The sequence below is a fragment of the Emys orbicularis genome, chromosome 19 (assembly GCF_028017835.1).
Source record: "Emys orbicularis isolate rEmyOrb1 chromosome 19, rEmyOrb1.hap1, whole genome shotgun sequence".
Taxonomy (NCBI): domain Eukaryota; kingdom Metazoa; phylum Chordata; order Testudines; family Emydidae; genus Emys; species Emys orbicularis.
Window position 1 is genome coordinate 9,783,950 of NC_088701.1, and position 27,580 is coordinate 9,811,529.

Consider the following 27,580-nt stretch of genomic DNA (forward strand, 5'->3'; position numbering starts at 1 on the left):
TTCTTTTTTTCACCTGGGTTTCACAATTGTCAATATCAATACCATTTCCAGCTGATGAAGGACATGACTTGTTTTAATTCCTAACTTGTGTTCTCTCTCGTCATGAAATTACAAAGATAATAGACTTCAAAAAAGAACTAGATAAACCCATGGAGGATAAGTCTATCAATGGCTATTAGCCGGGATGGGCAGGGATGGTGTCCCTAACCTCTGTTTGCCAGAAGCTGGGAATGAGGGATAGGGAATGGATTACCTGTTCCGTTCATTCCCTCTGGGACACATGGTATTGGCCACTGTCAGAAGACAGGATACTGGGCTAGACGGACCTTTGGTCTGGCCCAGTATCGCCGTTCTTGCATTCACTTTTTGTGTCTTGGAGTACAGTTTTAAATACACCTCTAAAGGGCATGGCACAGGTCCTGGGATGGAGAAACTTAATTTGTCTTGGGATCTTTAGGTCTAATACTAATGTAATATACACCTTTTTTTCGTACAGATCTTTCTTTCAATAATAAAAGCTGCAGAAATGAAGGTGAGAGGGTAACAACTGTGAAGAAAAACAGAACACATAAAGGGTCATCTCTGCTTCAAGGTAACTATCATACATTTTACTTCCTTGTGAGCCAGGCCATAATATTCAGGATGACATGACTTTCAGGCTGGATTTTTTTTCAATGGTGGTTTAGGGCATACAGCATGTCTGCAGGACCTTATGGAGGGTCTTCACTCATACCTTGAGGTTATGGCACAGCAGACTTTTTTTCGTGGTGGTGATGGGAAATTAAACCAATTACAACAATCTTCTTTTAATGCAGTTGTGTATAAATCTGAGCTTGTCATATCCTCTCAAGGCTGGTTTACACTTAACTATTAAGTCAACATACCTACAGTACTCAGGGATGTGAAAAATTAACCAGTGGAAGAATTCTTCTGTTGACCAAGCTATTGCCGCTTGGGGAAGTGGATTGCCTACATCAATGGGAAAAACCCCTTCTGTTGATGTGGGATGTACTTTAACGCTGCAGCGCTATGGCGCTGTGCCGCTGTAATACCTGTAGCGTAGACATGGCCTTAGTAACCTTGTGTTCTTTGAGTGCTTGCTCATGTTGATTCCAATTAGATGTATGTACGCCATGTGCATAGTCACTGGAAGGTTTTTCCCCTATGAGTACCCATCGGGTCAGCTCAGGCGCCCCTTGGAGTCACACCTTCATGGCACTGCGTATAGGGCCCTGCCGACCCACTGCCTCTCCTTACTGACAGTGACAGTTGTCAGAGTGTTCTCTTTTCTCTTGTTTTCGAACGATCCCCTAGTGTACTCGTAGTTCCTACCTGTAAATAGTTTCAGTAGTTAGTTAATAGTTTTTAGTGTAGTGTCATATTTGAACCCCCTCCTCTTGTTAGTCAGGATTCCCTTCCCCTGCCCGGGGCTAGGGCATGCCTCGGTCCCAGGGGTTTAAGCTATATGGGGTCTACCAAAAGCTGATGTCAAAGGGCGACCCGCACATGTCCTGCTTAAGGTGCTTGGGGAATCATAGAATATCAGGGTTGGAAGGGACCTCAGGAGGTCATTTAATCCAACCCCCTGCTCAAAGCAGGACCAATTCCCTACTAAATCATCCCAGCCAGGGCTTTGTCAAGCCTGACCTTAAAAACCTCTAAGGAAAGAGATTCCACCACCTCCCTAGGTAACCCATTCCAGTGCTTCACCACCCTCCTAGTGAAAAAGTTTTTCCTATTATCCAACCTAAACCTCCTCCACTGCAACTTGAGACCATTGCTCCTTGTTCTGTCATCTGGTACCACTGAGAACAGTCTAGATCCAGCCTCTTTAGAACTCCCTTTCAGGTAGTTGAAAGCAGCTATCAAATCCCCTCTCGTTCTTCTCTTCTGCAGACTAAACAATCCCAGTTCCCTCAGACTCTCCTCATAAGTCGTGCTCCAAGCCCCTAATAATTTTTGTTGCCCTCCGCTGGACTCTTTCCAATTTTTCCACATCCTTCTTGTAGTGTGGGGCCCAAAACTGGACACAGTACTCCAGATGAGGCCTCACCAATGTCGAATAGAGGGGAATGATCATGTCCCTCGATCTGATGGCAATGCCCCTACTTATACAGCCCAAAATGCTTTAGCCTTCTTGGCAACCATGGCACACTGTTGACTCATATCCAGCTTCTCGTCCACTGTAACCCCTAGGTCCTTTTCTGCAGAACTGCTTCCTAGCCATTCGGTCCCTAGTCTGTAACAGTGCATGGGATTCTTCCGTCCTAAGTGCAGGACTCTGCATTTGTCCTTGTTGAACCTCATCAGGTTCCTTTTGGCCCAATCCTCTAATTTGTCTAGATCCCTTTGTATCCTATCCCTACCCTCCAGCGTATCTACCACTCCTCCCAGTTTAGTGTCATCTGCAAAAGGGAAGAAGCTTCAGTGATACTGATAGCGCCAGCCTGGCCCCACCAGCGCTGGTACACCATGCTTGTGGAGCTGTCATTGGACACCCCAATCATCCCACCTTTAGTTCCGGACCTGATCACCCAGCACCACGGCCAGCTCCAGCATCCCAATCTCGAGTCTCTCCATCTCACGGTTTGGAAGCTGCATGGTTAAACCCGGTAGAGCTCACATGCTCAGATCCTGTTAGGGAGGTTCTCCTTGGCAGTAGGAAACCATCCACCAGGGCGACCTACTTGGCCAAGTGGAAGAGATTCTTGATCTGGTGTTTGCAGTCGTACCTCTCCGATGCAAACATCAATATCCTTTATTTTGGACTGTCTGCTACATTTAAAGAAGCAGGGCTTGTTGATTTCATCGATAAAGGTTCACTTGATGGCCATTTTGGCGTTCCACCCAGGAGTGGCAGACTGCTCGGTCTTCGCTAACCCAGTGGTGGAGTCGTTTTCTTAAAGCACTGGACAGGTTATACCCACAAGCTCGGCAACCGATCTCGGCATGGGACCTTAATCTGGTGCTTTCGAGGCCCATGGGGCCTCCATTTGAGCCCTTAGCGACATGTTCATTAGTCTATCTGTAATGGAAGGTGGCTTTCCTGGTCGCAATAATTTCAGCTAGTAGTGTGTCTGACTCAAGGCCCTCACATCTGACCCTCCTTATACCATCTTTTACAAAGACAAAGTGCAGCTTCGGCTGCACTCAGCCTTTCTCCCTAAAGTTGTGTCTCAATTTCATGCCAATCAAGTCTTTTTCCCTAAGCCTCACGCTAACAGCCAGGAGCAGAGGCTCCACTCTGTGGACTTTCGGCGGACATTGGCCTTTTCTATCAAGTGAATGACGCAGTTTCGTAAATCAAACCAGCTGTTTGTTGTGGTAGTGGGCAGGATGAAGGGCTTCCCGGTGTCCTCTCAAAGGGACCTGCCCCCGTGCTGATGGCACATTCTACAAGAGCGCAGGCTTCCTTGGTCGCATTCCTGGCCCAGGTCCCAACCCAATCCAGATCTGTAAAGTGGCAACGTAGTTCTCAGTCCACACTTTTACTTCTTATTATGCTGTTACCCAGCATGCCAGGGACGATGCAGTGTTCGGCAGAGCAGTGCTTCAGTCCAGCGGTTCCATGAACTCCGCCTCCTAGGTAAGGCTCGGGAGTCACCTACTTGGAATCAACATGAGCAAGCACTCGAAGAAAAAACAGTTACCTGCCTCTTGTAACTGTTGTTCTTTGAGATGTGTTGCTCATGTCCATTCCAGGACCCACCCGCCTTCCCCTCTGTCAGAGCAATCCGGCAAGAAGGAACTGGAGATGCGGCGGGTTGGCAGGGCCCTTTATGTGGCGCCATGAAGGTACCACTCCAAGGGGCACCTGAGCCGACCCAATGGGTACCGCTAGGGGAAAAACCTTTTGCTGACTGTCCACGCGACACGCACACACCTACTTGGAATGGACATGAGCAACACATCTCGAAGAACAGTTACAAGAGGTAGGTAACCGGTTTTTTACTTATAATTGAGTCAGTCTTGTACTACCTATGGTTATAACTTGCACCTCTGCTGGCTCTTCCTTAGCAGTCATGTGCCAGAGCCCTAATCCTCTCTGCTGGCCCTACCCAATGCCCCGTTTGACCTTTACATCTTTCTCTCAGTTGCCACGTAATCTGGCTTCTTTCTTTCTAGCGGCTACAATAAAGGTATGTGACTATATGAAGACCTATAGTAAATAGAAATTTCAATGGAAGTATGTAATAGACTAAAAACATTCCGAAAAGTGTTTTATTAATTATTGAAATGAATAGCAATACAGTATTGTTAGCCTTTTAACTATTGGAAAGCTTGTTTTGCTGCTTATTTAAATGTGACCTGCAAAGAAGAAATTTGGGTTTGTTATTAATCTCAGATGTATAAATGTGGCCTGAGAGTGTGTGTGTGTGTGTGTGTGTGTGTGTGTGTGTGTGTGAAATTTCTTCTTGGGTTTTTACATTAGCAGTTATTTATTATAAAGGTCTTTACATCTCTGTTGCTGGAAGATGTTAGAGAACTAGCTTGCTTTTATCATACAAGAGCCTGAAACCTGAGCCTTTGAAAAGAGAGAGGATTTTTTGTTCAGATAGTTTAATATTCTGGTTTCAGTTTAATGCCTGTTTAACAAACACTTGAAAGAAAAGCTCTCTATGAAAGTGTCAGCATTCTGCCCCATAAAGTACAGGCTAAGGCAGTGGGCAAACTATGGCCCACGGGTCAGATCTGGCCCGTCAGGGCTTTGGATCCAGCCTGCGGGATTGCCAGCCCTGTGGCGCAGTGGAGCTAAGGCAGGCTCCCTGCCTACACCCGCCCTGCGCTGCTCCCGAAAGCGGCCGGCACCATGTCCCTGCAGCCCCTGTGGGGGCGGGGGCCGCAGGGACGTGGTGACGGGGGGTGGGGGCAGAGGGCAGCGCACGGAGCCCTCTGCCCCCGCCCCCACAGGGGCCGCAGGGACATGGTGCTGGCCGCTTTCGGGAGTGGCGCGGGGCCGGGGCAGGCAGGGAGCCTGCCTTAGCCCCGCTGCGCGCCGCTGCCATCCTGGAGCTGCTCCAGTATGGGAGTGGCGCGGGGCCGGAGCCTGCACCCCAATCTCCTGCCCCAGCCCTACATTCATGGCCCTGCATGCAATTTCCCTACCCAGATGTGGCCCTCAGGCCAAAAAGTTTGCCCACCCCTGGGCTAAGGGCTGGTAGTCTGCACTGCAGAGGCTTTGCATGGTACAGCTGTGCAGTGGCTATGCAGCATATACTGGCAAAAGGCAAGTATAGTTGTCAATAGTTTAATTATATCTCCCTGAACGACAGCTGTGTGGTTAGGGGTGTGTGACTTTTTTGCTCTCCTAACCAATGTAGCTATGCTAGCAAAACTTTGTTGGATAGACCTAGCCTTAGACTTTCCCACTCGTGTCCTCCTAGATGCCCAAGAAGAACAGGGAAAACTATTTAATATTCCTGATATTGCCTGGGTAAGACACACAGAAAAAGCTTTGGGGGAAAATGGTCTCTTTGTTTATCCCTAAAGAAGCAGAACAGGGGACACAGTCTTTTTTTTCCCCCTTTGCAGGTCACCTTTTAATGCTGCCACATAATTTAAATCCAGTGTAATGCAGAATAATGGGGCTATTGATCTCTTTGCGTTCTGAGTATATTTAATGAGGAACATGGAAGGCTTCATGGCAGTATATTGTGAAAATCGGTTATGGGGGTCAGGAAAGAGTATAAAAGTATGTGAGATGTGCATATGTGGAAGAATTGTGCTTGGCATGGGCCAGGTGAGAATAACTGGGAACAGTGGGATGAATTGGAATAAAATTAAATTAAAAAAAAAGAAAAGCTTCCGAGCAACCTATTAAGGTGGGATAGGTTCCTTGGGAAAGAGTAGGGAAGTGCTATTGCTTAAGATGTGGAAGGGTAGACAAAGCACTGTATAGGGAACTGCCCTGCATGGGCCAGAGCATGGGCAAGGTGAGCTTGAAGGACTTGTCCATGGCATCTAATTCTAAGTTTCTGCCATGATCACAAAGCAGTTTATATCTCTAGGGGCAAAACGACTTTGATAAAATGTGAGTAGTAAGCACCTGAATGAGATCTCTGGATATGGAGGAGAAACTATGCAGGTAACCATAGATGTCAGAGTTTACACATAATTGTGTGAGCAAGGATTAAGGATTCTAATAACAGATTATTGCAGTATGACTATTAAATTTGTTCCGGACAATGTTGTCTTGCTGGTGACATGAATGCTATTCTCACCAGCTGCCTAAATCGGTCAGATGGAAAAGTAATCCTATTTGTGATTCCCCACTGACACAGATTGCATAATTAAAATAGGGAAGATCTGCTGTGAATTTAAATTAGCTGTTTTTGTATTTTGCTGCTGCTATTTGTGGGTTTTAAAGCTGTATAGTGAGGTGAAATTGCACCAATATTTGCTTAAATGTTATAACTGTTGGACATAAGTGCCAATTCCATGTTGAGTTCATGGTATAAGAATGGATTTTTATATAGTCTTAGTAAAAGCAAATTCAGCCCACCCACTTCCTTTTTTGTAAGGGATATTCAAGAAATTGATGAAACCGCATAAATTAAATTAGCAGTTGGGTCTAATTAAATACTTTGCATCATATAGCTAAGGATATCAAACACGTTCCCTTTGGAGTACATATTCCTAGATTCCAAGACCAAACGGGACCATTGTGATCATCTAATTTGACCTTCTGTATAACACAGACCAGAGAACTTTCCCAAAATAATTCCTAGAGCAGATCTTGTAGAAAAGCATCCAGTCTTGATTTAAAAACTGTCAGTGATGGAGAATCCACCATAACCCTTGGTAAGTTGTTCCAATGATTAATCATTCTCACTCTTAAACATTTATGCCTTAGTTCCGGTCTCAATTTTTATAGCTTCAACTTCCGGCCATTGGATCAGACTGCTACAGACTAGGGACCGAGTGGCTAGGCAGCAGTTCTGCAGAAAAGGACCTAGGGGTTACAGTGGACGAGAAGCTGGATATGAGTCAACAGTATGCCCTTGTTGCCACGAAGGCTAACGGCATTTTGGGCTTTATAAGTAGGGGCATTGCCATCAGATCGAGGGACGTGATCATTCCCCTCTATTCGACATTGGTGAGGCCTCATCTGGAGTACTGTGTCCAGTTTTGGGCCCCACACTACAAGAAGGATGTGGAAAAATTGGAAAGAGTCCAGCGGAGGGCAACAAAAATTATTAGGGGCCTGGAACACATGACTTATGAGGAGAGTCTGAGGGAACTGGGATTGTTTAGTCTGCAGAAGAGAAGAATGAGGGGGGATTTGATAGCTGCTTTCAACTACCTGAAAGGGGGTTCCAAAGAGGATGGATCTAGACTGTTCTCAGTGGTACCTGATGACAGAACAAGGAGTAATGGTCTCAAGTTGCAGTTGGGGAGGTTTAGGTTGGATATTAGGAAAAACTTTTTCACTAGGAGGGTGGTGAAGCACTGGATTGGGTTACCTAGGGAGGTGGTGGAATCTCCTTCCTTAGAGGTTTTTAAGGTCAGGCTTGACAAAGCCCTGGCTGGGATGATTTAGTTGGGGATTGGTCCTGCTTTGAACAGGGGGTTGGACTAGATGACCTCCTGAGGTCCCTTCCAACCCTGATATTCTATGATTCTATGGCTGGGGCTCGCTGCCCATGCAAGCCGACGCTCTGGCTCTCCGGTGCCTCCGGAAGGCGGCTCCTCCCTGCCGAGCCAGGGCACCGCTTTTTTAGTGTTACCGTATTTCAACAATCAAAAAAGAGGACGGGGGGGGAGTCCCAACTGAGCGCTGCCCCCATCCACTCCCTCCCACTTCCCACCCCCCGCAGAACCTCCAACTCTCCCCCTGCTCCTTGTCCCCTGACTGCCCCCTGCTGAGACCCTCCCCCCTAACTGCCCCCTTAGGACCCTACCCCCTATATGTCTTCTGGCTGCCCCAACCCTTATCCACACCCGCGCCCCCAGACAGACCCCCGGGACTCCCACACTCTCTATCCAATCACTCCCTGCCCCCTGACTGCCCCCCAGAACTCCTGACCCATCCAACCCTCCTCCTGCTCCCTGACTGCCCCCCAGGACTCCCCTTACCACTATGCCGCTCCACGTGGAGCTAAACCAAACAAGCTGCGGAGCACACAACCCCTCCCCATCAGAGTGCTGCGATGCGATGCGATGCTGAGGCAGGGGGAGGGAGGGAGCGGGGGAGGGACTCTGCCTGCTGGAGGCCAATGGGAGCAGCTAAATCAGGCCCAGGCGCCCAATCAGCCGCGCCACATTCTGCATGAGGGGAAGGGAAGGGAGGGAGAAAAAATCCTGGGCGCCCTAGGCGACTGCCTAGTTCACCGGCCCTGAGCGAATCCGACAGCCCCACCCCGCCGCTTGCCCGCGGGCTGCACAGTGAGCCCCCGCGGGCCGCATGTTGTGCAGGCCTGATCTAGACTGTTCTCAGTGGTACCAGATGATAGAACAAGGAGTAATGGTCTCAAGTTGCAGTGGGGGAAGTTTAGGTTGGATATTAGGAAAAACTTTTTCACTAGGAGGGTGGTGAAGCACTGGAATGGGTTACCTAGGGAGGTGGTGGAATCTCCTTCCTTAGAGGTTTTTAAGGTCAGGCTTGACAAAGCCCTGGCTGGGATGATTTAGTTGAGGATTGGTCCTGCTTTGAGCAGGGGGTTGGACTAGATGACCTCCTGAGGTCCCTTCCAACCCTGATATTCTATGATCATGTTATACCTTTCTCTGCTAGATTGGAAAGCCCATTATTAAATATTTGTTTCCTGTGCAGGTATTTATCGACTGTAATCAAGTCACCCCTTAATTTTCTCTTTAAGCTGAATTGTTTGAGCTCCTGGAGTCTTTCACATCTTTTAATCATTCCCATTGCTCTTTTCTGAACCCTTTCCAATTTATCAACATTTCTTGAATTGTGGATGCCAGCACTGGATACAGGATTCCAGCAGCCAAATACACCAGTGCCAAATAGAGAGGTAAAATAACCTCTCTACTGCTATTCAAGATTCATGTATTTATGCATCGAAGGATTGCAGTAGCCCTCTTGGCCACAGCGTCTCACTGGTAGCTCATGTTCCACTTTATCCATTATGACCCCCAAATCTTTGAGTTGCCTTTTCCCAGGATAGTCCCTACATTCTTTCTTCCTAGTATGTATCCATTTACATTTAACTGTATTAAAATACATGTTATTTGCTTACACCCAGCTTACCAAGTGATCCAGAACGAACTGTGTCAGTCATCTGTCCACTTCATTATTTACCACCCCCCCAACTTTTGTCACATTTGCTGGTGATTTTGTTTTCTTCCAGGTCATTAATAAAAATATTAAATAGCATAGGGCCAAGAACCAAACCCTGTAGGACCATATTAGACACACCTCTTTGATGATGATTCTCCATCTACAGTTACATTTTGAGGCTTATCAGCCATCCATTTAATGTGTGCCATGCTAATCAAAATGTTATGCGGTACCAAGTCAAATGCCTTACGGAAGTCTAAATATATTACATCAACTCTATTACTTTTATCAACCAAAGATGTATTCTCATAAGAAATCAGTTAGTTTGACAGGATCCATTTTCCATAAAACTGTGTTAATTGGCGTTAATTATATTACCCTCCTTTAATTCATTGTTATTATTTAGTCCTGTATCTATTGGTCTTGTATCTTGCCCAGAGTCAATTATAATTTTTAAATATCGGTGCAACATTAGCTTTCTATCAGTGTTTTGGAACTTCTTTGATGTTCCAAGACTTAAATCAACATTAACGGTCCAGTGAGATCCTCAACCAGTTCTTGTAAAACTTTTGAGGGCAAGTTATCCTAACATGCTGATTTTAAAATGTCTGACATTAATATCTCCTGTTTAATATTCTCCTTAGATGCTAGTGGAATGGAAAGATTGATATGATACAAAACAAATATTTATTGAACACCTCTTCCTTGTCTGCATTATTATTGATAATTCTACCACTTCCATCTTGCATTGGATTAATATCATGGTTCTGATTCTTTTTCTTTCTAATATTCTTAAACTACTTATTATCCTTAACTCTGCTGGCCATAGACTTCTCCTTGTGTCCCTTTCCTTCCCTTATCATTTTTCTACAGTTCCTACCATAGGTACTGATTGCCCAACCCATCAGCTGTTGGGTGCAGAGCACCCCCTAGTTGGCACCTATGGTTGTTACTATTAATTCCCTTTTCTTCCTTTTTTTTAAATTTATAGATAGTTTTATAGCTGCGTTCACTTCCTCTCTAAACAAGGTCAGTTTTTTAACCAGTATGATATTCTTCCTTCGTTGAGGTTTTTTGGGCTTCTAGTAAAGTGTTCTTAAACAATTCCCAATTGTCATTGACATTTTTTTGATTAAATTTTCTCCCCAAGTTGGTGAATAAGTACACAGTTAAACAGTACACAGACTACACAAGTTGAGGGCAACAAGTGAAAAATATAACATGGAATTGAAACTGCATGGGCAGTTTAGGTGTGCAGAGTGTAACTACCTAACTAGTAGATTCTTAAACAGTTCTCTGTGGAGGACATTCTGGTGTTCTGTGGAGAGCATACCCTCATTTCCAGCTGCTAAATTGGACAGCTGAAATACTTCTGATGTATGTAATTTCTGTAATTGCCACAGGGATGTTATGTAATAGTCTGTTAAAATGTGGTCAGTGCTATGAACAAGTTTGTGATCTTACAGAAGCTGAAATTTGGCCAGGGTACTTGGTCAAATATCCTGACTCTTATGCAAAGTGCATTGGATGTCTAATGGCACAAATGTTGAGAAATTTTTAAAAAGGTGTCATTCAAAAGACAAATATCCAGCTATATACCACCCCAGCACCATGCTGGAGTGTTGGGTTCAGTATACGTTCTTTGCCTGGCACAGTGGGGTTATGGTCTGTGATTAGCGCTGCTAAGGTGAGAGTGCCCCATACTGAGTCATAACTTTCCTCAATCTTGTGTGGGAGCCAGAAGTCTTAAAATAGTTTTGGTGTCTGTCCTATATTGTGTACCTTAGCTTAAGGATTAGCACTGTAGTTTTCTTAAATTTTTGCTGCACTTCTGAATTAACACCTCCAAATCATGGTTTCACTACCTTTTTATTGTAAGCAGATGCATGGATGCCATGGTGGAAGGTAAAGCTATGCTGGCTTGCTCAGCAGAGCTGCAGTAAAGATTGGATTAAATGGGTATATTATGTAAATTGCAATAAAGCTTTTATATAGGAGAATGATGTGTAAATTAAGATTTATAGTTTGATACATGTTTAAAGGCTCAATACTGTGTTTCTTTCAAAAATATATAATCTTGTAGAATCCTTTCTAGATACATACATGAGCAGCTGGGCGTGGAAGCCTGTATGTGGGAGCTAGGAGTTCTGTTCCTGGCTCTGCAAGACATGTGACCTTGTGTAAATTAATCTCCCAGCTTCAGTTTCCCTCTGTAAAATGTGTATAATACATGTTTCTTAGGGTTAGTGAAATGGAATTCATTATAATTTCTAAAGCACATTGTGATCCCAATGTATTTGAATGGCAAAGTTGTATCTCCCTCTCTCTGGACACACAGTTCATTCTCAGCACATTTAAAAATTATTCAGACTGTTTTGTGCACCCTTTGAGAAATTAAGTAAGATGAATTACCAGTCTTCAGTGAGGATCAGTTGTTCTGGTGAGTGAATACATTTATCAGCTTTTGTGGAAGCACAATATGAATTTTCTACTAAATTAAGATGCACTTGTTTGTGTCATTAGAGTTGTGCAAAACACTGTTGCTCTGTTTCCCCATGGTGCAGCTAGTGGTATAGTTGTATACAGATTGATGCAGTTTTAGAAAATGCAGGGCAAAATTTTCATCTCAGCCTCTACTAGACCTGGCCTCCCTTTTCTGTAACTGCAATTTGCAGGCATATTTAACTCAGTTATTTTCAGGTACAGTTAAAATACCTTGAAACCACAAAATAGATAGATATCCAAGTGACAGTAATTGCAAGTGCAAAGAGGCTGGCTTTTGAAAACCTGGCCCAGAATATCCCATTACTCATTATAGACACAAGGTGGGTGTGGTAATATATTTCATGAGACCAACTTCTATTCATGAGAGAGACAAGCTTTCGAGCCACACAGTTTTCACAGTTGCAGCTTTCTCAAGTGTCACCTTTTGAGCTGAAATCTTCAGTGTTTGCTCTCTGCACAGAAGGGGAACTTTCATGAAGTTGAGTAAAATCCCTTTCACTTTAATTTATTTATTTTAAGAATTGAACCCTTCCCTTCCCTGTCTCAAGCAATGTGTTTTGAAACCTCCAACTTGACACACACACAATCCTCAGTGAAGGACAGGTGATGTTAAATGAGAGGAGGGATTAAACATTGATATTCTATTCTACAAGAATAGAAAATGCTGTTTACTATAGGTGGAGCTGATAGCAACCAGGCTTCCTTGGCTACCGGGCGGAGAGGGGAAGAAAAAGAAAGATGGGCCAAGCTTCCCCCCAGCTACCCCCTGTACCCAGTGCATGGGCCAGCAACCTCCTCCTGTGTGTTCCTCCTCTGTGGCAAAACACAGGGCAAGATCCCCTGCAACTAGTGAGCAAGGAAGAGAGAGCGTGCATGTGAATAAGGCTGGGCTGGGCTTCTCCTCTGCCCACCCCCCACTAACCACTAGATCCAAGTACTCATCCCAATTCCTCTGGGAAACAGCCTTCAACTGCTGCTAGCTAATGCTGTTAGTCCTGTGGGTCCAGTAGCAGTAGTCTGTACTTCAATGTTGAAGATTCAGAGGTCAGATGCTGCTGATGACTCATGATAGGGTTGGGGATGACTGTTAGTTGCATGTAGTTTTTACCTTTCTTGAAAGAAAAAAAAAATGACTAGGAAATATCTCTTTCCCCCCCCCCCCCCATAACTTTTTGTTTAGGTTACAAAGTCAAGCACTTGAAAGTTAGGAAGTGCCAGATTTACATTTGCATGCGACCTTAATTTGGTCCCCTTGTTCATAGAATCATAGAATATCAGGATTGGAAGGGACCTCAGGAGGTCATCTAGTCCAACCTCCTGCTCAAAGCAGGACCAATCCCCAGACAGATTTTTGCCCAAATGGCCCCCTCAAGGATTGAACTCACAACCCAGGGTTTAGCAAGCCAATGCTCAAACCGCTGAGCTATCCCTCCCCTATATATTCATTATGGTACAGTCTTTTTATATGATACTTGTGTTTTTCACAGGATGTGCACAACATGAATGCACAAGAGGGTAGAATTAAGGTCATGCAAGCAAACCTAAATCTGGCATTTCCTAGCTTTCAGGTGCTTAACGTACACTAAATAACATTAGTTAACAAAATACTCGTTTGTGTGTGTAATATGTAAAATGACTGACAACCATATTGTAGGAGCGTTAATATCTGTGCTGTCAGACTTATTTTTAAATGGACAACTTTAATATCACCTTAATGTTGGGTTTTTTATTTAAAGTTTACTTACTTTTTTCCCTGGCAAGCTGTTTGTACATATCATGTTTTTGCCCTTTTTACTTCCCATTTGCACCTTTTCTGCAATAGTTTGTGTTCAAATACATGTTTGTGGCTTTAGCAAAGCAACTGGGAAGACCGTTATGATCTAAAACTGCATTTAAGCATTACCCGCGTTTAATTCTAACAACGCTTATTTGATACACAGGCCTGGGAATAGAAATAGTTTGTGTTTTTTGTTTTTTTTTTTTGAAATGGGAAAGCCAAGGCCCCGCTTTAAAATGCAGCTATTGTATTTGCCTTCTGTGATAGCAGCATAAATCTCTCAGTATTAAGACCCTAACTCAATTGCGGGATGATCTTCAATAATTGCAGCTGAGTGGCGGACAAAGCATAGAACAGGGGTCGGCAACCTACGGCACGCGAGCCGATTCTGAGTGGCACGCTGCTGCCCACTGAGAGGAGGAGGGGCGGAGGGGCCGGAATGTGGGAAGAAGGGGAAGGGGGAAGCTTGGCTGCCGCAGGATCAAGCGTCTGCCTCCTGCCCCCGCAGGGGAGAGCGGTGGGGAGGGGGTCACGGCCCCCCGCCCCACTCAGCCCCCCCCGCCCTCCCCTGCGGGGGCAGGAGGCAGAAGTTTGGTCCTGTGGCAGCCACGCTCTCGCCCCCCCCCGTTTCTTCCCACAACGTGGTGCATTCCGGCCCCTCCTCCTCCCAGAGGAGCCAGAGCCGAGCGCAGCGTGCTGGCTGCTCCGTAGAGGAGGGAGAGAGAGGTAGGGACGGGCCTTAGGGAAGGGGGTGGAACAGGTCATATCCCTCCCAGCCCCCTGCCGTGAGCCGCTCAGGGCAGGGGGCTGGGAGCACCCCCACGAGCCGAGCACCCCAGCCTTCTGCCCTGCACCTCCCCACCCCAACACACACCCATCCCTCTGCCCTGCATCTCCACACACACCCATCCCTCTGCCCTGCACCCCCCCACACCCCCCCCAGCCCTCTGCCCTGACCTCGAGTTGCCCCCAACACCCAGCCTTCTGCCCTGCATCTCCACACACACCCCAGCCCTCTGCCCTGAACCCCCCCCACACCCAGCCTTCTGCCCTGCACCTCCACACCCCCCAGCCCTCTGCCCTGACCTTGAGTCCCCCCCCAACACCCAGCCTTCTGCCCTGCACCTCCACACACACACCAGCCCTCTGTCCTGAACCCGCCCCACCCAGTCTTATGCCCTGCACGTCCACACACCCCAGCCCTCTGCCCTGACCTCGAGTCCCCCCCAACACCCAGCCCTCTGCCCTGAACCCCCCCAGCCCTCTGCCCTGACCTCGAGTCCCCCCCCACACCCAGCCCTCTGCCCTGAACCCCCCCTCACCCAGCCTTCTGCCCTGACCTCGAGTCTCCCCCCCCCCCCAACACCCAGCCCTCTGCCCTGAACCCCCCACCCAGCGGGCTGAGCAGGCTGGCGGTGTAAGATCAGCATTTTAATTTAATTTTAAATGAAGCTTCTTAAACATTTTGAAAACCTTGTTTACTTTACATACAACAATAGTTTAGTTATATAATATAGACTTAGAGAGAGACCCCTTCTAAAAAACGTTAACATGTATTACTGGCACGCGAAACCTTAAATTAGAGTGAATAAATGAAGACTCGCACACCACTTCTGAAAGGTTGCTGACCCCTGGCCTAGAATATCGCGGAAAGTAATAATGGACCTTTATTAATAGGAGTAATTTGGAAAAGCCGCAGTAGATGTATTTGTTTCAGAAAAAAATGCTGGAAGGATATAAACATTCAACTAGTTATGCCTGGAATGTTTTTGATAACCAGACAGTTTGGTGCAACTACAGGGCTGTCCCTAGGGGGCAGGGCAAGCGGGGCAGCTGCCCAGGATGCAAAGCTGGGGAAGGAGGGGGGAAGTGGTAGGGGATAGAACCCTGCAGCGGACCTGATATTGCCAACCGTACTTCTGCGCTGCTGGTGGTGGCAGTGCTGCCGTCTGAACTGGGCAGCCGGAGAGTGCTGCATGTTGGCTGGGCATCCCGCTCTGAAGGCAATGCTGCTGCCAGGAGCAGCAGCGCAGAAGTAAGGTGACAGTACTATGCCTGCTGCAAGGCTCTACTCCCTAGTGTGTTTCTCCTCATTTTTTCATCCCCGCCCCATCCCCCAGCTTTGCACCTGGGCATCTGCCTCCCTTGCCCTGCCCAAAACTCTTCAAGATCATTTAATGTAATAATGGGAGGGGAGCGGGAGGAGGAGAGTGTGTGTTGCAAACCTCAATGTATGCAAAATCATGAACTGTGCAAAGTAAGCTAATTTAAAACAAAATTGCGGTGGAAGCCTAATATTGTGGAATCCGCAATATCGCAAATGAAGTCGGACCTTACTCATTATAAAATGACCTAGTAACTTGGCCATTCTCCAGTCTGCAGTATTGGATTCCTTTTACAGGCTGTGAGTCAGCACTTTCGGGTGAGTCATGTTTTTTAGTCATGTGCCCTTATTGTAGGGACTGATGAGAGGAACAAAGACTCAGTGGAGGAGAAACTCAGTCTGAAGCCAGAAAACAGTATACGTCCTGTTTCCTGAGGCTAGTGGTGCACTTACTGATTAGAGTGAGGATTGTTTGTTTCACTTACACTGACTTTTCTTTCTGGAAACATCTGAGTTGCTGCTAATGGCTTATAATCTTAGTTCTTCAGATAAATTAAAAATGTGAAATGAACAGTGTCAAATAAATCTTCAGTTTTTATTTTACACTCCATTCAACACCTTTTCGAGCTTGACATTTTACTTTGGATAAAATTTTCAAAGCGCTTAAGTGATGTAATGGCCTGTCTCATTGACACTTAAATCACTTTTGAAAATGGAACGTAGGTGCCTAAGTCACTTAAGCACTTTTTGAAAATTTTATCCTCTCCTCACCACCAGTAGGTAAATGGCTTGTTGATGATGCCTCTGTTTGCTTGGATTTAAAATGGATGGAATCTGGTTAAATTGAAATGTATTTTGGAAAAAAAAAATTAGGCTTAACCATTTCAGATGACCTGCCCCATTTTTGCTGTAAGGTTATGTGATGAATACCCTAAAAATGCCCAGGTTGTATGGGTATTGGCACAGAAGAGAACCTACTACACGTACATTTGTGTGCCTGTGGTTGGGATGTTAAGTTCCCAGAAGTCATGGTGGGCTTGGACCCATGCTTCTGGCACACCTCAGCATCCATCTGAAAACAGAGGAGGATCTATTTTCTGCCTGAATAACCTCTTATATTAAATTGTTTTAGACACAGGGTGCCTCAGTTAGCTCATTTAAGCGAATATGCAGGTCATTTTAATTGCTGGATTACAAATAGCCCAAATAAAGTAGTGGGAAAAGAAACTTTTTTTGTTTTTTGGACTGTGACAAATAAGGGGCCACCTGGAGGCAGCTTGTTCAGAATGCAGACTAATCCATGTGTCTTATTTTAAAAATATTACATGTGCTACCCAGGAGCCACAGCTTTTTTCTGGAGCAGGCCTTATTCACACACTCTTTTTGAAACCACTTGGTTTTCCAGCTTCATGCTGTTAATGGAAGCATCTTGAAACATCTGACTAGCATAATTGCTCTGACATAGAATCCTAGAATATCAGGGTTGGAAGGGACCTCGGGAGGTCATCTAGTCCAATCCCCTGCTCAGAGCAGGACCAATCCCCAACTAAATCATCCCAGCCAGGGCTTTGTCAAGCCTGACCTTAAAAACCTCTAAGGAAGGAGATTCCACCACCTCCCTAGGTAACCCATTGCAGTGCTTCACCACTCTCCTAGTGAAATTTTTTTCCCTAATATCCAACCTAAACCTCCCCCACTGCAACTTGAGATGATGCAACATGATGTTGTTGCAGTATATCCTACCCCTAGCATCTTGAATGTTTTGTTCTGTGTGTCTAGGAAATGCAGCTCAGAGCTCGCCCACCTGCTTAACATCTTGTTCGCCTTTTACTTTCACAAGACTGTCGTGTCCTGGTGTGCTCTCCTTACCTGTGATTGTTCGTTCAGAGTGAGTGTGAGTGTGTGTATAAGTGTGTGTGTTGGTAAAGCTTCCTCTGACTTCTTTTTTAGGGGTCCTGTTTGACTGTCTTTGTCCTCTCCTCTTCTCCCTCTATACCCTATCTCACTGGGTGAGGTCATCCACTCTCACTGCATCGACTACAGTTTCTGTGCTGAACTTGCAAATCTATCTTTCTGTTCCTGGCCCATCTCTTGATCCAGGCTGTCACCTCTGCCTTTATTTTAAAGGTATCCAGGATAACTGGTGTGCACAACACAGAAGTGGTACCTTCTTTGATACCTTCCTAGTTTATACCAACACTCTCTTGGGCATGGCTTCTCTCTTACAGAAACTTTCTCCAGCATGTCATTCTGGGGCTGACCTTTTTAATTTGGCAGGACCATGTAGCAGCAACGTTAAACTGACCATTTACAACTGACTGCTCGATCTCCCTCTCTTCCAACTGTCATGTTTGTACTTCTTGTTTCACTAGTTTTTCCTTTCTAATTCCTGAGAATTCACATCTGCTGTCAGCTTAAACTTGATATGGCTAAAGCTCTCCCCCACTACTGAACACATCACCATCCATCCTGTCTCAAACCCATAACCTGTGGGGTCCTATCTCATCCAGATCATCCAGGCAATATTCACATTCTGCTGCTGCTTTCACAATTTTTTTAAGACCCTCTTGTCCATACTCCTATCCAGGCTCCTGTTATCTCCCACAACTTCTCTGGCTTCCTTGATAGCTGCTGCTCCATGCCTCTCCTTTAAACACAGAGCTTCTGAGATCACCTGGATCCATCATTCTGACCATGTCGGCCTCCTTACCTTGAATCCTTTGTTTTGCTCCCCGTTCTCCACCACATCAAATTCAAGCCTTCAAAGCCCTTCACAGCTATTCATCCTCACTCATTTGACTGTCTCTTGTCAAACTCCGAAGGATGACAGCCTTAGAACCCCATTTGCGCGTTTGTCCCATAACCACCTCTGTTTTTTCCTCTCTATAGCTCCCCTTATGTGTGGATCACCGGTAGCTTTTTTTCAGTATAGCCTATCAGCACCCTCTCCTGACCAGTCTGATGCATTGCAGCCACATTGTTTTCTGCATCTGCACTCAGAGCAGAGGTCCCTCCAGAACATTTCATGGCAGGCTGGAAAAACAGAGAGTCCAAAGTCTTTCTGTTCTGCAAGGGTGAGTTTGAAAGACTGTTTGTTTTAAGATGAAAACAAGCCAAAATAATTCAGTCTTTTTCCTCTGAAAGGAAAGCCTAGCACATCTTTAGCAAACAGAACTTAAACATCAGAGGGGTAGCCGTGTTAGCCTGGATCTGTAAAAAGCGACAAATAGTCTTGTGGCACCTTATAGACTAACAGACATATAAACAGGTTAGCCTTTTTGTCTGAAGAGTAAATTGCAGTAAAACAGTCTATTGTGAAGCTCTCTTCAGGCTGACTACAATCCCACCATGAACAAATATGAAAGAAACATAATCTCTCTTCCTTGGAGCAAGTCTTTCCAGGCTGGGTATACTCACCATGTGAACAAATCAAAGAAAAACAAACTTAGTTTCTTCACTAACTTTTGCCTACTGGTGTGGCACAAACTTTCCCAGAGGCCCACCACACAGGATGATCTATTTACTCCCAGCAATAGTAGCAGCTGCCTTCCTGTTTCAATATTTGCTCCAGCCTGTGTTGCTTGAAGGCTAACAGGCCCTAGCTGACTCTGAATCTTTTCATTGATCCGTGTCTTCCCATCTTGAAGCCTCCTGGCTTCCTTCCTTGGTCATGCCCTGAACTGTAGTGGTCCCCTTAGGGATAGTATATTCTATCACAGCAATATTTCCCTTAATTATACTTTTATCTGTTTAAGTTTTTAAAGCAGTTTTGAAATTGTCTTGTTGTAGTAGTAAGGCAGTTGTCTCGTCTCTTATTTTCCATGTTGGCACCAAAAAATAAAAAAAAAATCCCCTGTCAGGGGAGAAACTTTAAACATTAAATTGTTAATTAACATTTTACTAGGCAGCATTTTATGGGTGCAAAAAGTCACATTAGTGACTGTTAAACTGTTTAGTAATGTGCTTTTGCTCCTGGCATTATGGGTGAAAAATTAAGCTAGTAAAATGGTCTTGTTAATGCATAGTAAAATCTTAATTTATACTTACCCTTCTGCAGCTATTATTGGGAAATGCTGCTCTCTTTTGAGCACCTGTAGATCTACCAAATACAAATCTTACCAGGTTCTTAAGATTTTTTTGTTCCCTCCCAAGGCACCTCTATCCCATTTTGCTCCAGGGAAAGACTTGTGTCCTTTCCATGAGACAGGCGGTAGTTCTGGGGGGTTTCTGGTCAACTGCTAGAGACAAGACAGATGAGCTACTCATCTCATCTGAGACTCCACAATATTCAGATTACATCAAGTGGCAAATCAGTTCTGTGACTTTTGGCTTCTCCTTGTGAGACAGTTCCATCATATTAACCAAGAATGTTTGTATTTGGTAAAATCTTAGCTGAACAGCTTGTCAGTTTTCATCCTGTTTGTTATGTATATGGAAAAGGTGTGTGTAGAACAGAGCCCTCTCTGGCTCTGTTGAAATGGCAGGAGAGTCCAAGCAAGACATCCAAGAAAGCATGTTTAGTGCAAAACCCTCTAAACGTTCGAGCTAAACTTTTAAAGTGGAGATGCTATAGGTTGTCCCCTTCCCATGCCTAGTAACAAGGTTTCAATGCAGCAGGTACTATTTGCCTTGATAATCACAGTTACAGTATCTCATGAATGCTTTCAGGATTTAGTGAGCACCAGGCTTCTCTGGATAACTTAAATCTGTTATATGAAGTTGGACCATCTTCTTCAGCAGAGACTTAAGTAGGATTTGTGAATGGCTGGCCCAGAGAGAGTGAAATAAATGACTTGGGTGCTAGGGAAAGACATGGAAATAATCCTTACCTCAGCTGTTTTACACTGAAAACTTATGTTCCTCTTTGAGTGATGTCCCTGTAGGTGTTCCACTTTAGGTGTTCGTGCGCCCTGGAGCTCGTAATCTTGCGCCGCTTCAGGCAGGTATCTGGCACTGTGCGACCAACCCCTCCTCAGTTCCTCCTCTTCCGCCATTGACTCAAGTCGGAACAGCTAGCAGCCCTTTCAGCTTATTCTGAGTAGGATAGGTTTATCATTCGTGTGCTCCTTCATGTTTTGGCCACCATTCCAGAGGACATGCTTCCATTCTGATGACGCTTGTTTAAAAAAAAAAAAAAAAAAGCGTTAATTAAATTTGTGACTGAACTCCTTGTGGGAGACTTGTATGTCCTCTGCTCTGTTTTACCTGCATTCTGCCATATATTTCATGTTCTAGAAGTCTCAGATATTGACCCAGCACACGTTGTTCATTTTAAGAACACTTTTGCTGCACATTTCACAAAATGCAAAGAAGGTATCGATGTGAGATTTCTAACGATAGCTACAGCACTCGACCCAAGGTTTAAGAATCTCAAGTGCCTTCTAAAATCTGAGTGGGACGAGGTGTGTAGCATGCTTTCAAAAGTCTCAAAACAGCAACGCTGAAACAGAAACTACACAACCCGAATTTCCAAAAAAGAAAATCAACCTTCTGCTGGTGGCATCTGACTCCGATAATGAAAATGAACATGTCGGTCTGCACTGCTTTGAATTGTTATCCAGCAGAACCCGTCATCAGCATGGACGCATGTCCCCTGGAATGGTGGTTGAAGCATGAAGGGACATATGAATCTTTAGCTCATCTGGCACGGAAATAACTTGTGACGCCAGCTACAACAGTGCCATGAGTATGCTTGTTCTCACTTTCAGGCGACATTGGCAGCATTATCTCCTGCAAATGTAAACAAACTTGTTTGCCTGAGCGATTGGCTGAACATGAATGAAGTAGGACTGAGCAGACTTGTAGTTCTAAAATTTTACATTGTTTTATTTTTGAGTGCACTTTTTTGTACATAATTCTACATTTGTAAGTTCAACTTTCATGATAATGAGATTGCACTACAGTACTTGTATTGGGTGAATTGAAAAATACTATTTTTTACAGTGCAAATATTTGTAATCAAAAATCTAAAGTGAACACTGTACACTTCGTATTGTGTTGTAATTGAAATCAATATATTTGAAAATGTAGAAAACATCAAAAAATATGTAAATAAATGGTATTTTATTATTGTTTAGCAGTGTGATTAGTCGTGATTAATTTTTTAATCGCTTGACAGTCCTAGTTTAAACTAGTTAGCTTTATTCTTTTGTCTCCGTCCTCTCTCCCCCCCCCCCCAAATAAAAATTGTTTCTCTTCATAGGATTGCAGGTTTCCGTTCAACTGTCACTGTAGAGTAGTCGTTTTTCTCCCCCCTGATCTCCCTTTACAGGGAGAAAATGCTCCCTGAGGGGCATGCCTGCCTCCTCAGGGTTCAAACACTGCCTTACTTACAGACTTTCAATACCAGTTTCAGACAGACACTCTGTGTGTCTGCTGTCTTGGTGAGACAGGTATACCGCAGAAGTGCTTGCACTGCCACAACCTCAAAGCCCACACCAGGAAGGCAAGAGACCTTCAACTTAAACTCTTCGTCTGCAAAAAAAAAAAAAAAAAGGTACAACAACCCTGACTCATGAGTTGGCCAATAAAAGGTGCTCCTCCAACGGGCAAACAGCTTCAGTACCAACTGCACTAGGTCCTCCCATCACTGAAATAGCAGGATGATCTGGCACTGTTGGTTCCAAGAAAACAAAAGATGCCAAGCGGCCGAGCTCTGACACAGGCAGCAAGGAGAAACTGAAACCGCATACTACAGTACTGGCGGAGCTGATCAAACACCCAGTACCGAGAGTCTCAGCACTTCCGCAGATGATGGCACCACCTAGTACAGGCACCACACACCTGGGGCCGCACAACGGCACCGACGAGAAGATTGCAACATCTGGTACGGATTCCTATGATGCCAGTGGTACCAATGCCATTGACACCTTGCTGCTAGGGTCTGCCATTCTCGGTACCGACAGTACCTCAGGAACACTCAATACCAAGTCAACCCACCTCTCCATGTCTTTCCGGTCTGCCATTTTCGAGCGATGATGATGATGTTCTACACTCTCCACAGCATTCCTCTCCTGTGAGTGCTCCCATCAAACCAGTTCCTGCGCACAAGGGCTACCTGGTTGACCCGAAGTACCACCCCTGGTGTGGGCACCCCTGGATGCCACCTATACCCTTCTTTCCACAGTGGCCGTTTTGGAGTCCAGGAATGGCTTACCCGCTATAGCAGCAACAATACAGACCTATTGGCCCACCCAGAGAGAGAGCACATTCACCCTTATCGACGGCACAGGGACCATCTGAACCTACAGAATGGGGCTGAAGAGGAGGAGGAATTCTCTGACCAGGACACCGCATCTGAGGCTCACTTCTCCTCATCTTCGCCTGATGACACTATCCTGTCCCCGCCTCCCAACACATGAGATGATTTCAAGCAATTCCAAGACCTCTGTAAGAGAGTTGTGAGTTCACTGGATATTTCGCTCGAAGAAGTCCAGGAAGCATGGCATCATAGACATACTGCACACACCTACTTCCTCCAAAATCTCTCTTCCTATGAATGATGTGATTATGGTACCAGTGAAGTTAATCTGGCAGACCCCAGCAAGAGGTCTAATTAAAAAAATACTACATGATTGCGAAGGGAACTGAATTTCTCTTCTTGCGGTCAATGAGCAGGGCAGACGACAGCTACCCCCAGGAACATGCCATATGAAAAGAATTGGAAGAGGCTCAATCTCTTTGGCCGCAAAGCATACTCCTTGGTGACCTTACACTTGAGAATAGCTAACTAAGAAGTGTTACTAGCTAAGTACGATCATAATAATTACGCAAAATTCTCTTGAATTTATTGATTTTATTCTGGAAGAGAGAGAGCAATTCAGATCATTTGTATCAGAAGGACAACTCATAACCAGGATAGCATTACAGGCTGCTCTGGATTTGGCGGATACAGCAGCGAGGTCCATAGCCACCAATGTGATTATGAGAACGGCTTCCTGGCTCCATCTTTCTGGGTTCCCTGAACCAGTACAGTTGATGGTCGAAGACCTGCCGTTCGAAGGACCCAAATTCTTTGTGGCCAAAACAGGCGAGTCGCTACATACTCTCAAGGGCGGCATTACGATCCCTGGGTATTTACACACCTAGAACCAAATGAAGACAAGGAAATTATCAGGCCCCTCGAAGATTCCACCCCCTCCTTATGCACAGTGCCACAGATATTATGACCACCAGGGGCAGAAACAGAAAACATTGAGGGGAGGACTATCTACTCCCTCGAATACTACATCCCAACCATCGGCCTCCAGACAACAAATTTGAGGCCTTGGTGGAGGGGCCTGTGAACCCTGCATCTTTCAATGCTGGAACCATCTACAATCTTCAAACTTTTTGGAGGTCGCTTAATAGAATCATAGAATATCAGGGTTGGAAGGGACCTCAGGAGGTCATCTAGTCTAACCCCCTGCTCAAAGCAGGACCAATCCCCAACTAAATCATCCCAGCCAGGGCTTTGTCAAGCCTGACCTTAAAAACCTCTAAGGAGATTCCACCACCTCCCTAGGTAACCCATTCCCGGTGCTTCCCCACCCTCCTAGTGAAAAAGTTTTCCCTAATATCCAACCTAAACCTCTCCCACTGCAACTTGAGACCATTACTCCTTCTTCTGTCATCTGGTACCACTGAGAACAGTCTAGATCCATCCTCTTTGGAACCCCCTTTCAGGTAGTTGAAAGCAGCTATCAAATCCCCCCTCATTCTTCTCTTCTGCAGACTAAACAATCCCAGTTCCCTCAGCCTCTCCTCATAAGTCATGTGCTCCAGCCTCCTAATCATTTTTGTTGCCCTCCGCTGGACTCTTTCCAATTTTTCCACATCCTCCTTGTAGTGTGGGGCCCAAAACTGGACACAGTACTCCAGATGAGGCCTCATCAATGTTGAATAGAGGGGAATGATCACGTCCCTCGATCTGATGGCAATGCCCCTACTTATATAGCCCAAAATGCTGTTAGCCTTCATAGCAACAAGGGCACACTGTTGACTCATATCCAGCTTCTCGTCCACTGTAACCCCTAGGTCCTTTTCTGCAGAACTGCTGCCTAGCCATTTGGGCCCTAGTCTGTAGCAGTGAATGGGATTCTTCCGTCCTAAGTGCAGGACTCTGCACTTGTCCTTGTTGAACCTCATCAGATTTCTTTTGGCCCAATCCTCTAATTTGTCTAAGTCCCTCTGTATCCTATCCCTACCCTCCAGTGTATCTACCACTCCTCCCTGTTTAGTGTCATCTGCTTCCTTCCATTCTACCCAATCTGGAAAACTATTACATCAGACAGATGGGTATTAGAAATTATCCAGAGTGGTTATTCCATCCCCATTACCTCCAGATCCCCTACCTACTCTCCCTCCCCGTCCCTCTTTAGGGGCCCCTCTCACGAACATTTACTGCAACAAGATGTAGCCACCTCTTACACCTAGGAGCAGTAGAACCCATCCCAACAGAATATAGAAAGAAGGGATTCTCTTCATACCACTTTCTCATGCAAAAAAAAACCCAGGAAGGTGGAGACCCATCCTTGACCAAACTCAACAAGTTTGTGAAGAGACAGCGATTCAAAATGGTCACACCAGGTACCATAATTCCAGTGCTAGAAAGGGGGGATTGGTTCTCAGCCCTCAACCTCCAGGACGTGTATTTTCATATAGCCATCCATCCCTCACATTGGAAGGTTCTCCAATTTGCAGTAGCGCAGGAACATTTCCAATACAAGGTCCTACCCTATCCACTTCCCCTTGGGTATTTTCAAATGTCTTAGCTGTTGTAGCTGCCTACCTCCGCAGAAAAAGGAATCATGATACACCTCTACCCCAATATAACGTTGTGCTTGGGAGCCAAAAAATCTTACTGCGTTATAGGTGAAACCGCGTTATATCGAACTTGCTTTGATCCACCGGAGTGCGCAGCCCTGCCCTCCCGGAGCGCTGCTTTACCACGTTATATCCAAATTTGTGTCATATTGGGTCGCGTTATATCGGGGTAGAGGTGTATTTCCGTAGTTGGATGACTGGCTGCTGAAACTACCGACACTGCAAGCAGCATTAGAGTCCACCGAACAGACAGTAACTCTATTTACAAGGTTAGGCCGTCAAATAAATATAAAAAAATCAACTCTGACACCAGTACAAGAACTAGAGTTTATTGGGTTCTATCTCAAGTCTCCCTAGGCGACGACCTATCTACCAAGAAAACGATTTCTGATTTTAACCAACCTGATCTCCACAACGTGAAACAGTCCAGTATCTGCCAGAACTTGACTGCAATTTCTAGGCCACAGGGCTGCCACGACCTTCGTCGTCAGACATGCAAGGTTACACATGTGGTGTCTACAAACTTGGCTCCAGACAAACTGTCCCACACAGGCACAATATAAACAAGCACATCACAATGTTGAACAAATAAGACTCCCTTATTTATCCATGGTGTCTGGAGGGGGGTGCCCTTTGTACAGAATCGGCCAACGCTCACTATCACCACAGATGCATCCATCCGGGGTTGGGGTGCATACTAAACTCAAGTTCTGTCCAGGGCCGGTGGAATCCCATCTTCATATAAATCTTTTATGAGCTGTTCGAAACACCTGCTCCCATTTCTTACTGATTGTCAAAGGCAAGACCATATAGACCAGTGGTCTCCAACCTTTTTACGTACAAGATCACTTGACCTGTTTGCCACATGAGGCAACAAAGTGCCTGTGACTCTGCTCCTTCCAGAATCATAGCCTGGGCTCGCTTGCAGATGCATTTCTCCTCCCCTGGACGGAACATCTGCTGTAGGCATTCCCACCGTTCCCACTCGTGCACAAGGTCCTGCTCAAGATCTGCAGGGACAAGGCGGTGTTCATACTGGTGGCACTGGCATGGCCTCACCAACACTGGTACACCACACTCCTGGAGCTGTTGGTGGACACCCCATCGCACTGACCCTGGTCCCGGACCTGATCAGCCAAGACCACGGTTGCCTTCATTACCCCAACCTCCAGTCCCTTCATCACATGGCTTCATGGCTAAACCCCATGGAACTCATGCTCAGAGCCTGTTAGGGAGGTCTTGTTTGGTAGCAGAAGCCCTCCACCAGGGCCACCTACCTGGTCAAGTGGAAAAGGTTTGCAATCTGGTGCCCTCAGGGCCGCACACCTCAGCTGCAGGTGCCCATATCTCTCATCCTGGACTATCTATTGCACTTAAAACAGCAAGGTCTGGTGGCATCGTCCATCAAGGTGCACTTGGCAACCATTTCTGCCTTCCAGCCAGGAGCAGCTGGGTGTTCCGTTTTTGCCAACCCCATGGTTGGACATTTCCTGAGAGGTCTGGAAAGGCTGTACCCTCAGGTTAGATAACCGGTCCTGGTGTGGGACCTCTGCCTGGTCCTTTCACACACACACCTCCTCCCCCCACGTTAGAACCCCTGACGCTTTGCTCGCTGCTATACCTATCATAGAAGGTGGTCTTCCTAGTCGCCATTACTTCGGCAAGGAGGGTATCGGAGCTTCAAGCCCTCACCTCCGACCCTCCCTACACTGTTTTCTTTAAGGACAAGGTGCAACTCAGGCCACATCCAGCATTTCTTCCAAAGGTGGTGTCCCAGTTCCGTTCCAACCAGGACATTTTTCTTTTACCCTAAGCCTCACTCAAGTAGCCGAGAACAGAGGCTTCGCTCACTGGACATTTGAGCGCTGGCCTTTTTACATTGACCGCAAAAAGCTGTTCTGTAAATCGAACCAGCTGTTCGTGGCGGCAGCAGTCCGGATGAAAGGACTCCCGATCTCGTCGCAGAGGATTTAGTCATAGATCGTGTCATGCAGCCGAACATGCTACAACTTAGCCAGAGTTCCAGCCCTGGCACTAATGGTGCATTCCACAACGGCACAGGCCTCCTCGGCGGTGTTCCTGGCCTAGGTCCCAATTCAAGAAATCTGCAGGGCAGTGACGTGGTCCTCGGTTCACGTTTTCCTCTCAT

The 27,580-nt window shown here is 45.8% G+C and overlaps 1 pseudogene; it reads left to right on the forward strand.

Moving 5' to 3' along the window:
• Window positions 1-502: 502 nt before the first annotated feature.
• The window catches only part of LOC135892055 (bromodomain-containing protein 4-like), a 145,716-nt pseudogene continuing 118,638 nt past the window's right edge, over window positions 503-27,580 (forward strand).